This window comes from Notothenia coriiceps, unplaced genomic scaffold (assembly GCF_000735185.1).
Source record: "Notothenia coriiceps isolate Sejong01 unplaced genomic scaffold, NC01 NC01_scaffold00017858, whole genome shotgun sequence".
Lineage (NCBI taxonomy): Eukaryota > Metazoa > Chordata > Actinopteri > Perciformes > Nototheniidae > Notothenia > Notothenia coriiceps.
In genome coordinates this window covers 39,253-49,252 of record NW_011350559.1, presented here as the reverse complement: position 1 = coordinate 49,252, position 10,000 = coordinate 39,253, and positions in this window count along the sequence as shown.

Here is a 10,000-nt window from a genome sequence, read left to right as displayed (position 1 = left end):
GATTTTAGCCTTTGCAGACCATTTACATGCACAAAAACACACTACAGGAGAGGCAAACCCCAAAAAGCGTCCCTTTAAAGTGATTTGTACACCTGTATGTGTTGTGTGATAACTTTATCAAAGGCAATATGTAAAATAAGATACAAGCATTAATGATTTCAATCTGACATTCCTGCCGAGATCTAAGAAAAATAAGTTGGAAAAATTCTTCTGCAACATTTCTCTCCATCTACAACCCTGTTACGTTGCATAATCCACAGTACTACTAACTGCCAACAGCTTTTAAAGCAGAAGGTGGTTCCATTGAAAGCTGTTCACAGTGGTTCACAGGTCTCTCCGTCTGGAGTCAAACAACAGCACAGACTGTGAACTATGAACCGCGGGAAAAATCGTTCTCTATTTTCTATTTGGGTCGACTCCTTTCTGGATCAGGTCAAATCATTCGCTGCTATATTCAGACTGGGTCAGACTGTCAAGTTTGGAAAGGTTTTGAAATGGTGTCTTTCACTGTTTATAAATCAAATGTGTTTTTGGTATGTGAAATGGGCAACAGACCCATTTCACATACCACTAAAGCTAAATGCAAACATATTTATTTAGCAATTTGGGTGAGCAATCGAATTTTCTACATAATTTGAAGGAAAACAGGAACTCATTTATGTGAACTAAGCTTTACATGAACAAAGATGTCAGCCAGTGTCAGAGAGATGCATCACGTTGAAGTTGTAACTTTATATTTACTGCACGTCCCACAACACACAAACACATTACCGTTCTTATTCAGAGTTTGTGTCGGATCCCAAAACTTTTTCAGGACTTTGTTCAACCAGGGAGAATGAGAATGAGATAAAACACAGCCAAGACTTTCATCTTTTTAGAAAAGAAAGCCAACCACATACAACAACACTGTGTTTTTTCAGGTCTCTCTATAGATGTTATCAGTGTTTCACCAGTAAGATCTTGTCTGATTCGCACATTACACTAGGGTATAAGATCAAAGCATCAGGGAGGTTTTAGTGGATGGTGTACAAAACATTAATTGTCACCACCGAGCAAAAAAATAAAAAGGAGTATAAACAAATGTTAAACATCGTTTTCAAACAGAGATTTAACAACTTCAGTCAAAGCAGCCTTGCACAAGCTGGTGATGTGAGCAAATCATCGATGTGTTCAAAACAGATGCAGCTGCTCAGGCTGTTCCATTAAATAATGAGGCTGCAATTAGAAGAAACACTTTTTGTCGGCATAAAAGCATCAAGCTGTTTCTTAGTATACCACCACAATTATAATGCTAACCATGAGCAACCCAGGACCTTGCCTTCTCAGCTTGTCATAGTAGCAACAGACAACTTAAAGTGCATCAATATTTCACTGCTCCATTACTTCAGGTCTGGTGGCAGAAGCTGGGAGAGCAGGAAACCCCATGGGCAGACAGCAGGGTTCAGAACACAGTCAAGCATTCATCTCACCTCTGGGAGAAAAACAGCAACACTGCCTCACAACACAATCTAAATTGAGTCATCAAATTCTCCTATTAAAGATTGCACATAACTGGATATACCTTTTAATCTCTTTGTTATTAAGAAAGATCCTACACATTTTCCACACAACTACACTACATAAAAGTCACAGAGCGTGTGCCAAGAATATGTTTGCATTGTGGAAAGTAACTATTGACATTTAGTTGTTAGGTTAGCTAACTTTAGGCTTGCCTCACAAACATTCATTCATGTTTGAATTTCTACAATGGAGGAGTGAAGTTAGCATAACCCACAGTCAGAATGGCCACAATGATGAGAGTACATTAATTAGATGCACTAAAATCAATATGTGATAATGTTGAACGTTACAAACATGATATTAATTTGATAAATAAACAGATACTAAGTGTACTCAGTTCTGCCCTTCTGCTGCTTTCAGTGCAAACAAATGATTTCATTTAAAAGAGTGAGCATTGAACTCAACACAAAAGGCACCAATAGACAAAATACCGTTAGATTTTAAAGTGTAGTTTTCTACTCAAACTCTCTTACAAATAACAAATAATTCTCTGAATTAAATATCATTGTCTTTTGATTTGTGTGACCAGGTTGAGAATTCTTTTTTTCTATGACATCTTTTCACCATAGCTTTTCACCTCATAAAGTTGATTTGTGTAACATGTTAGCAAACATTAGCATTACTTTGGTCATGTTTGGTTATGTTTGTGTTTTGGGTTCCAGCTCTGAAGACAAACATCTGTCTCTAAAGCTTTAATGGTCCACCATGCTCACCAGCTTGGCACACTATTTGTCTATCTGCTGTTTGGTGCTGGGTAGATAGTGAAAGTGGGTTTATCAGAGATTGTTTTTGCAGAGAGGAGCTGTCTGCTACGGCTGAAAATGAGGTTTATGAGAAGGATGAGACTGATTCCAAACAGTAGAGTTGCATGTCCTAAAACCAAATCAATGAGCTGAAAGATCCTTAAACGCACCATGGAGCTGAGCGGAGCTGCAGGGTTTGGCTCATCACTACGTCAACCCCTTTCACATTATAGCCATTTGAATCATTGCAAATATAAAAATATTGAATACTGCAGCTTTACGTAATGGATGAAAATACTTGCAACCCCCACTACTGAAAAGCAGTTTATCTTTGAGATATAACCTCTACAAGGTTATTTATTACACTATGCAGGCTTCTTTCTTTACATTCCTTCTATAAAAGGGGTTTTCCGAGGCATATACGAGAGTGCATAATGTCATTTTCCTTCTTTATAATCTCATCTCCCTCTGATGCATCATGTCCTTCTACTCCCACTCACACAGGCCATCTGAAAAGCATACTGTAAATTAATGAGCGCCCCCTCAGCCTACAGTGGAGAAACATATAATAAATCCTCCCACAGAGTCTCCCATAGGTAGTGACACCCACCCACAACACCCATCCAATTTCCATATACAGTCCTGCACATCCAGGCAGACACATCTTATCTTTAAGAGGTGGAGCTCGCCACTCTCCAACCCCCTCCTCCCCAATGACATGTGTCACCACAGGGAAAGTGACATCGGCTGCAGACTTTGCATGATGTGATGTGACCCAACACACACACACACACACACACACACACACACACACACACACACACACACACACACACACACACACACACACACACACACACACACACACACATGGATACTGACGAAACACTTGCTGACACACGTGCACACCCTGCACTCTCACATGCACTCCACTGATGATAGGAAAGTAGGTCAAGGACAACTTTCTATGAGGGCAGAGAGAAAAATCAAATCTGCGTTGAGAGAGTGACTCTGGCTGCGGCACAGAAAAGAGCCCACAGAGTATGTATGATTTATAATCCAAGAGGCGGAGATGTGTTAATAAATAGCAAGGGGGCATGACAGTTGGGAGGAGGAGAACACAATGAGTTCTGTCCATGATGCACTTAACAACCTATTTAGAAACGCTTAATGAATGAAACGTGCTGTACAATGTAATGAGCGTTTCAGAGTTAATCAACCGTGTCCTTTTTTATAAACAACAGCACTGATATTAGTTACCAGCTCACAGCTCCTGTTGGTTGCAGTAAACAGCTTCACAACACTCGCTTTTAAAAGGGGCACTATTGCGCTTTTTGGGGTTATCATATTCCTGTAGTGTGCTAGACTGTTTTGTGTGCATGTAAATGGTCTGCCATGGCTTAAATCCCAAGCTGACGCCAGAAGGAGTTTCTCTACCACACACTCCCCCCCCTGCCTAAAACGCCTCCATTGCACTCCTTTGTGTGCTTTAATAACATAGCGACATCACTATGTATTAGTAACACACACGCTTTTAATGGCTAGCGCTTCAACACATTGCACGTGATAGGCTAAAGGGTGGGACATCTCTAACCAATCACAACAGAGCGGGCCAGCTAACCAATCAGAGCAGACTGGGCTCTGGTTTCAGACAGAGGGTGAAAGAGGTGCTGCAGCACAGACAGTTTGTTCAGTATTTCAGTTTTTTTGTGTGCTGAAGTCTCTTCGACAACAAATCGATTTATTGTGAAGCAAAACTTGGAGGAATATTCACCCCGATTTTCTCTTTCTCCAGAAACCCATACATTCATTTCTGTAGGACTCCTATCAGGTTGCATTTGACAAAAAAAGACACAACAGAATAGCAAAAGTTTCTCCTCCTCTGTTATATTCCCATCTCTCTGGTTGATTGTGATTCACAATGTCAAGCAGCAAATCCTCCAATCTGCAAAGCATCATCTCACATTGCACTCTTATCAGCTCTTATGACATTGCACCCGAGAGCTCTATGCTGGCAATAGAGCCGAGGTCCTGCTCACTCCACCAATCCTCTAATAATACTCCTCCTCAGAGGGGTGAGGAGGAGTGGAGAGGAGAGGGGTGGAGGTAAGAGACGTCCCATCATTCTGCCAGTGCCGGAGTTCCCTTCTCTCTGCAGCTGCAGCCTCTGCCGCAGTGATGAGAGGCGAGAAAAAAAAAGTGGGGAGGGGAAAGGTGAGCTGGTGGCAAGAGAAAGAAGGGAAGGTAGCAGGAGGAAGCTGCTGATGATGATGATGAGTATAAACACCCCCCTCTGTGCCAAAATACACCAACTCAGCAGGATGTTCTGCATGGACACCAATCAGGTCTACCGTGCTCAGGTCTTCTTTTATGAGGGCTTTATGTCTATTGTTTCATTAGAAGTGTTTGCTGAGCCGTGTGATCTAGGACAGGACTTGAGAGAGGCGATTAATAACTCTGAGCAGGAAGGAGCTGTCTTCAGGGCCAACTTCTAAAAACTGTGCCACTTATTTAACCAGGAGGGGGGGGGAGCAGAATCAAATAAGGACAGTGAGGTGAGTGTTCAGTAGGCTGGTGCACGTGTGTCCGCAAGATGCATCTAGAATAGTCTTACCCCCTCTGCTCCTCATTGTAACAACAATGTACTTTGTCAGTCCTATTATTATTCCGAGTCTAGCTATCTTCTGGAGGATTGCCATGTTTTGCAAGTTAATTTCCCATCATGCTTTGGGGGATGTAAACAGAAAGTATTGTAGTAGTATCTGTAAGCTACAAGTTAAGCTTGGTTAATTTAAGCCTATAGTGGTTCCATTTTGGCAATTGGCACCATTTAACATATGCCAAAATAAGTATCAGCAGCTTAATATCGCAATATAGCCTTCAACACATACAACTATCACATAATTACTTTGAAACTGTAGGAAACTTAAAATCTGATGATTTTCCAAGTTCTGGGTTAACAAGGATCGTCATAACCAAAAAACAGTAAATCACACCGTATGTCTAAAAATGTATATAATATATATATAATAGCAGCCTCAACTCTTGACTGTCTTGGTTGGTCTTGGTAAATACATATATCTCTTTTACCTCAAATCTCTACTTGTCTCACGGTTCGAAAATGGAAGTGTTTACCTTTGGAGAAGACGGTGGTCCTTGGAGTGACATCCAGGTCCAGGGACGGGCTGAAGGGGAAGGCCCAGAGCTGAGACAGCCTGGCGAGGAGCGTCAGGAGCAGCAGCAATGGAGGCAGGGGGGGCCGGACTGATTGCTGGTCTCCCATGTTTAACACACAGACCCGGATCCAAGCACAGCTTCGATCGCACTCAATTTGTCCGAGACAAACAATCGGACTGGAGAAATGTATCTTCACGCCCAGCAGGAAGCAGACTCTTTGATTATCCTCCAGCTGAGAAAGATACAAAAAAGATTGTATTTCTAAATGAGAAATGATACAGAATACCAAACCAGAGGCTGTTGTTGTTGCTGACATCGATGCAAAACAAATCAAACATTTATAGAAAAAGATTACCACCAAAGGGGGAAATACTATACTTATTGGTAATATTTAAACTTGTAGAAGAAGTCTTGAGGGTCTTTAGTTAAGTAAAAGTGTTGATTCAACAATGTAAACATACTCCATTTCAAGTAAAAAATAGAAACCCTATTAGTATTATAAGCAAAGTGTTGCTCAAAAAGAACCGCTGTGACTGAAAATTATATTAATGCAACAATGTGAAAGCAGCATTTTACTTTTGCAGCTGACAAATCATAGGCTACTCTGCTGGCTAGTTTCTCCTGTGGTTCCCTACCTAGTGGTTGGGTCCACTCCAGTGAGACACTTAAAGTCAATCTAAAGGGTCGTAGGATGATTAATGTGGTCATAAAAAAATAAAAAAGGTTGTCTCCTTGGGTCCAAAAGTGATATTTAAATTAAATGATATCTAAGGTGAGTGGGGAATTGTCTCAATTGGTGAAAATGTGACCCAACTAGACAGTGCTGTCTTTAGTATATTTAGCAATGCATTGATGTATTTCAGTTAAAAGAACATTGTTACCCTTTAAATGTTGTAAAGTAGAACTAGAAAAGTAGGAAGAGGAAGTCAAATCAACCCATAATTGTATCTGGTTAAAGTTTTACTTTGATAAGCCAACATCATCAAGCCTTTGATGCACAGACACTTAAACATACTCCCCTAATATATGTTGTGCTAAACAAAATGACTGTGTATGAAATCTCTTTTCTACTTGACAGCACGAGCAGAAAACCAGTTGCTGATATGCACCATCACTCTCTGATTACAACCAATTAGCCAAAGTGAATGAGTCAGGTATTGTTACATAAAAAGGCCATTTGAAAAGTTTGGGGAAGTGAAATGATGTGCACCTGTAATGTGATATTGCAACACACGACTCCATCTCTTAATTAACCGGCTGCACACTGGAGCAGCATGACGGATGATCTAGAGATTAGGCCCCGTGCCATCAGCACAATCTCCGCCTGGCTGCCCCCTTCTCTGGCTCTGTTACTGAGCCAGTCTGTCAAAGGGTCAACACTGAGAATTCCGCTCTGCCGGATTGTGACACTGGAGAATTCCCAGTTTAATCTCCACTGCTGCTGCTGCTAATCACTCACAGTATAAAGAACAGTGAAGTTGATGACCTGTCTGTAAGCAGTCAAGTGCTAAGCTTAGAAACTGATGTATAAGATGACAAAGTGAGCGATGACAAGAGAAAAAGTAAGTGATGGTGCAGGGATCCTCTCACCTTACGTTCATCCAGAACTATTTTATTAAAGCTGGCTTTACTAACTGCTTTTGCTTCACAAAACCACTGCTGTGCTGTGTCACCTAACTCATACTGAAAACCTTAATATATTTAAAGCCTGATTTTTCCCACACTAAGTTACATTTGTAAGGAACTGTAGTTGCAGTTTTTTTTCTCTCTCAGCATATACTAAGCCGAGTGAGGAGTTTTACCAACATAATTACTTTACTGAAAGTTATTACATACAGTATTTGCAATTGTATTCAAACGTGAAGATTTTGAGATGCAGCTAAAGGAACAACTTATGATACTCAATATAGCCTTTAAAATCAATCTAAATCTATGCAGCAGAACCAGATATATGGTCTTCTTTATTTCACACATTCACTTTGTCAAAATGTAGCGCCTACATTACCCATAATGCAACTCAGCCACTGACAGTTGGTTCAGAGATACAGGTGTGTTTGTGCTACTAATGTAGCCTGAAGCCACCAACCTCAAACAGAGAAGAGGAGCAGGCTACTGAGATCTGAAAAGCTCACTTTTTCTAACTCCACACTCACATTTTTTTAATTTAAGCTCAATAAATGTACTTTAGTGGCATCACAGAGGCAGAGCAACAACCCAACGTCAGGCTTGTTTGATGACTGCTGTCCTTATAACCACAGTCTCCCAAAACTGTGTCAAAATGTAGGTCAGCAGATGACGAAGACAGGCGGGCGTGCTGGTGGGAAGCCCTTTGGTGTGTCAGCTGCTGCTCTCGTGAAAAACACAAAGCCAACACTCCATTGTTTCAACACATCTGCATTTGCGTTGTGTACACTACAGAAGCTGTCAAGGCCAACGTGATGTTGCTTCACTGATGAAAGCATGGACACGTCAGGAGGAGAAGGTAAACACACCTGCCTTGAACGTGACACAAACCAATATGTCATGCATGATGGGAGGCGAAAGGGATCGAACAAAACAGCAGGCGACGTCTGAGGCACCTTTTACTTAGCAACCAATATCAGCTACTTCCTGTTTATTGATCCATGAGCAGGTTTTGTTTCCCATCTGCTGGGACATTTTTAGCCACATTTTATTAAAAATCCTAAAGTGAAGTCATGACAGATTATGGAAAGGCGTGCAGAGTAGGATAAAGCTGTTTTCCAAATTATGAGCATTATTTGATAAACACCTAGTGGGACATTTCTGCAAAAAGATCGATAAAACAGACAAGCTATTCCTGTATTTCCTTTCAACTGATGCCCTTTTAAATTCCAAAAACATTTTTGAAAAAGACTGAATGAAAATATTTTTTAACAGGGGAATTCTGAACACTTAAACATTGCAGTTTCTTCTGACTGAAACCATTGGGAGTTGGCGTACAGCTGAATCATAAATAGGATTACTCGCACATTAAAGGAAGAATGAGTGGGTTCACCCTGTGGGCCACATTAACTGTGATGTGGAAGATCTTTCGACAAATCTTATCAGAAAAGCATGAAATCATCATTGTGTCACATATAATCTGCATTTTCATACATTGAAAATATAAAGATGTAAGATGTGTTGCTCTGTTTGGGTTAATTTGATAAGCAAAACCCGCACATTATGTCATCATGCTCGAAAGTAAGAACCAATCATGAAGTTTTGGGACTCAACAGGACATGTATACAGAGGAATACCATGAATGACTCATTGGGGACATTTACTTTGTCCTTGGAATTCTTCTCCTTTACAAGTTTACTTAAATAAAAGATATCTTCACGCTCAGTATACTATATAATCTAATTTGCACAGGGTGTGCTATTTGCAGTTTTATGGCACATATTCCAATGTGTAAATTGATCTACTAGCCAAATTTGAGCCTTGAAAATATACTAACACACTGCTCCTCTCTACAGTTATCTCCTGAGCCCACTTGACTGAGATTGGAGAGATGAGATTACCACTTCAGTCTTCTTTACCACTTTCTAACAAGGTGCTCTTTATATGTAAAGACTAAAGATGGATAATAATTGCATTAGGTTGGTTTAAGGATTTCGAGTCATGGCTTTTGTTGAGATAGCTCTTTAATTCAACATGAAGAGATTGTGTGACCTCTGACCTTCTGCAACAAAAAAACCTGAAGGACATTTTAACCACAATTTATTCATGAAGACACAGCCTATTCATATTTACTGCANGTGTGCCTTGGCAGTCTCAGGTATGGTAGTTGTTTGTACGTAAGTCTTATATATGTGAGTATTTGTCGTACAACTGTGTAGTAATGTCGTTTTGGTTACTACCGTAAATTAACTTCGTATAGCATACTATTATAACGTAAGTTATACGTAGTTGAGATAGCTCTTTAATTCAACATGAAGAGTATTGTGTGACCTCTGACCTTCTGCAACAAAAAAACCTGAAGGACATTTTAACCACAATTTATTCATGAAGACACAGCCTATTCATATTTACTGCAGAATTGATGCATTACAAAAAACTATTTATTAATGACCTATTACATTCTACAGAAATAGCTGATCACTCGACTCCTTTATTATTAACTTTATAACTGACTCAACAGCAGTGATGTAAATATTGTACAACACATTTATCTAAAAAAATTACAATTTCACATCAAATCCTTCATTTTATTCAAGTAAAGAATCTGGATAATTATTCCACCACTTCTCAACAGCAGCCAAGGAGAATATGAATGGGTCATATCTGATACTATTTAGCATTATTAATTAATTTATTAGGTTTTACTAAAAAATAAAGAAAAGCTTTTCAAACAGGTTATAAACTTATAGAATCTGACCAGAGTCCTGATTTTAAATGGGAATCAAACAATTTGAGTGTTCCCAAAGCACCAGTGTTCTGCAGTTTGTGTGGGCATACTGTTGCACAGTTTTGGAAGATTCATAGCTAACCACACTGAAGATTATGGATTACCCCCC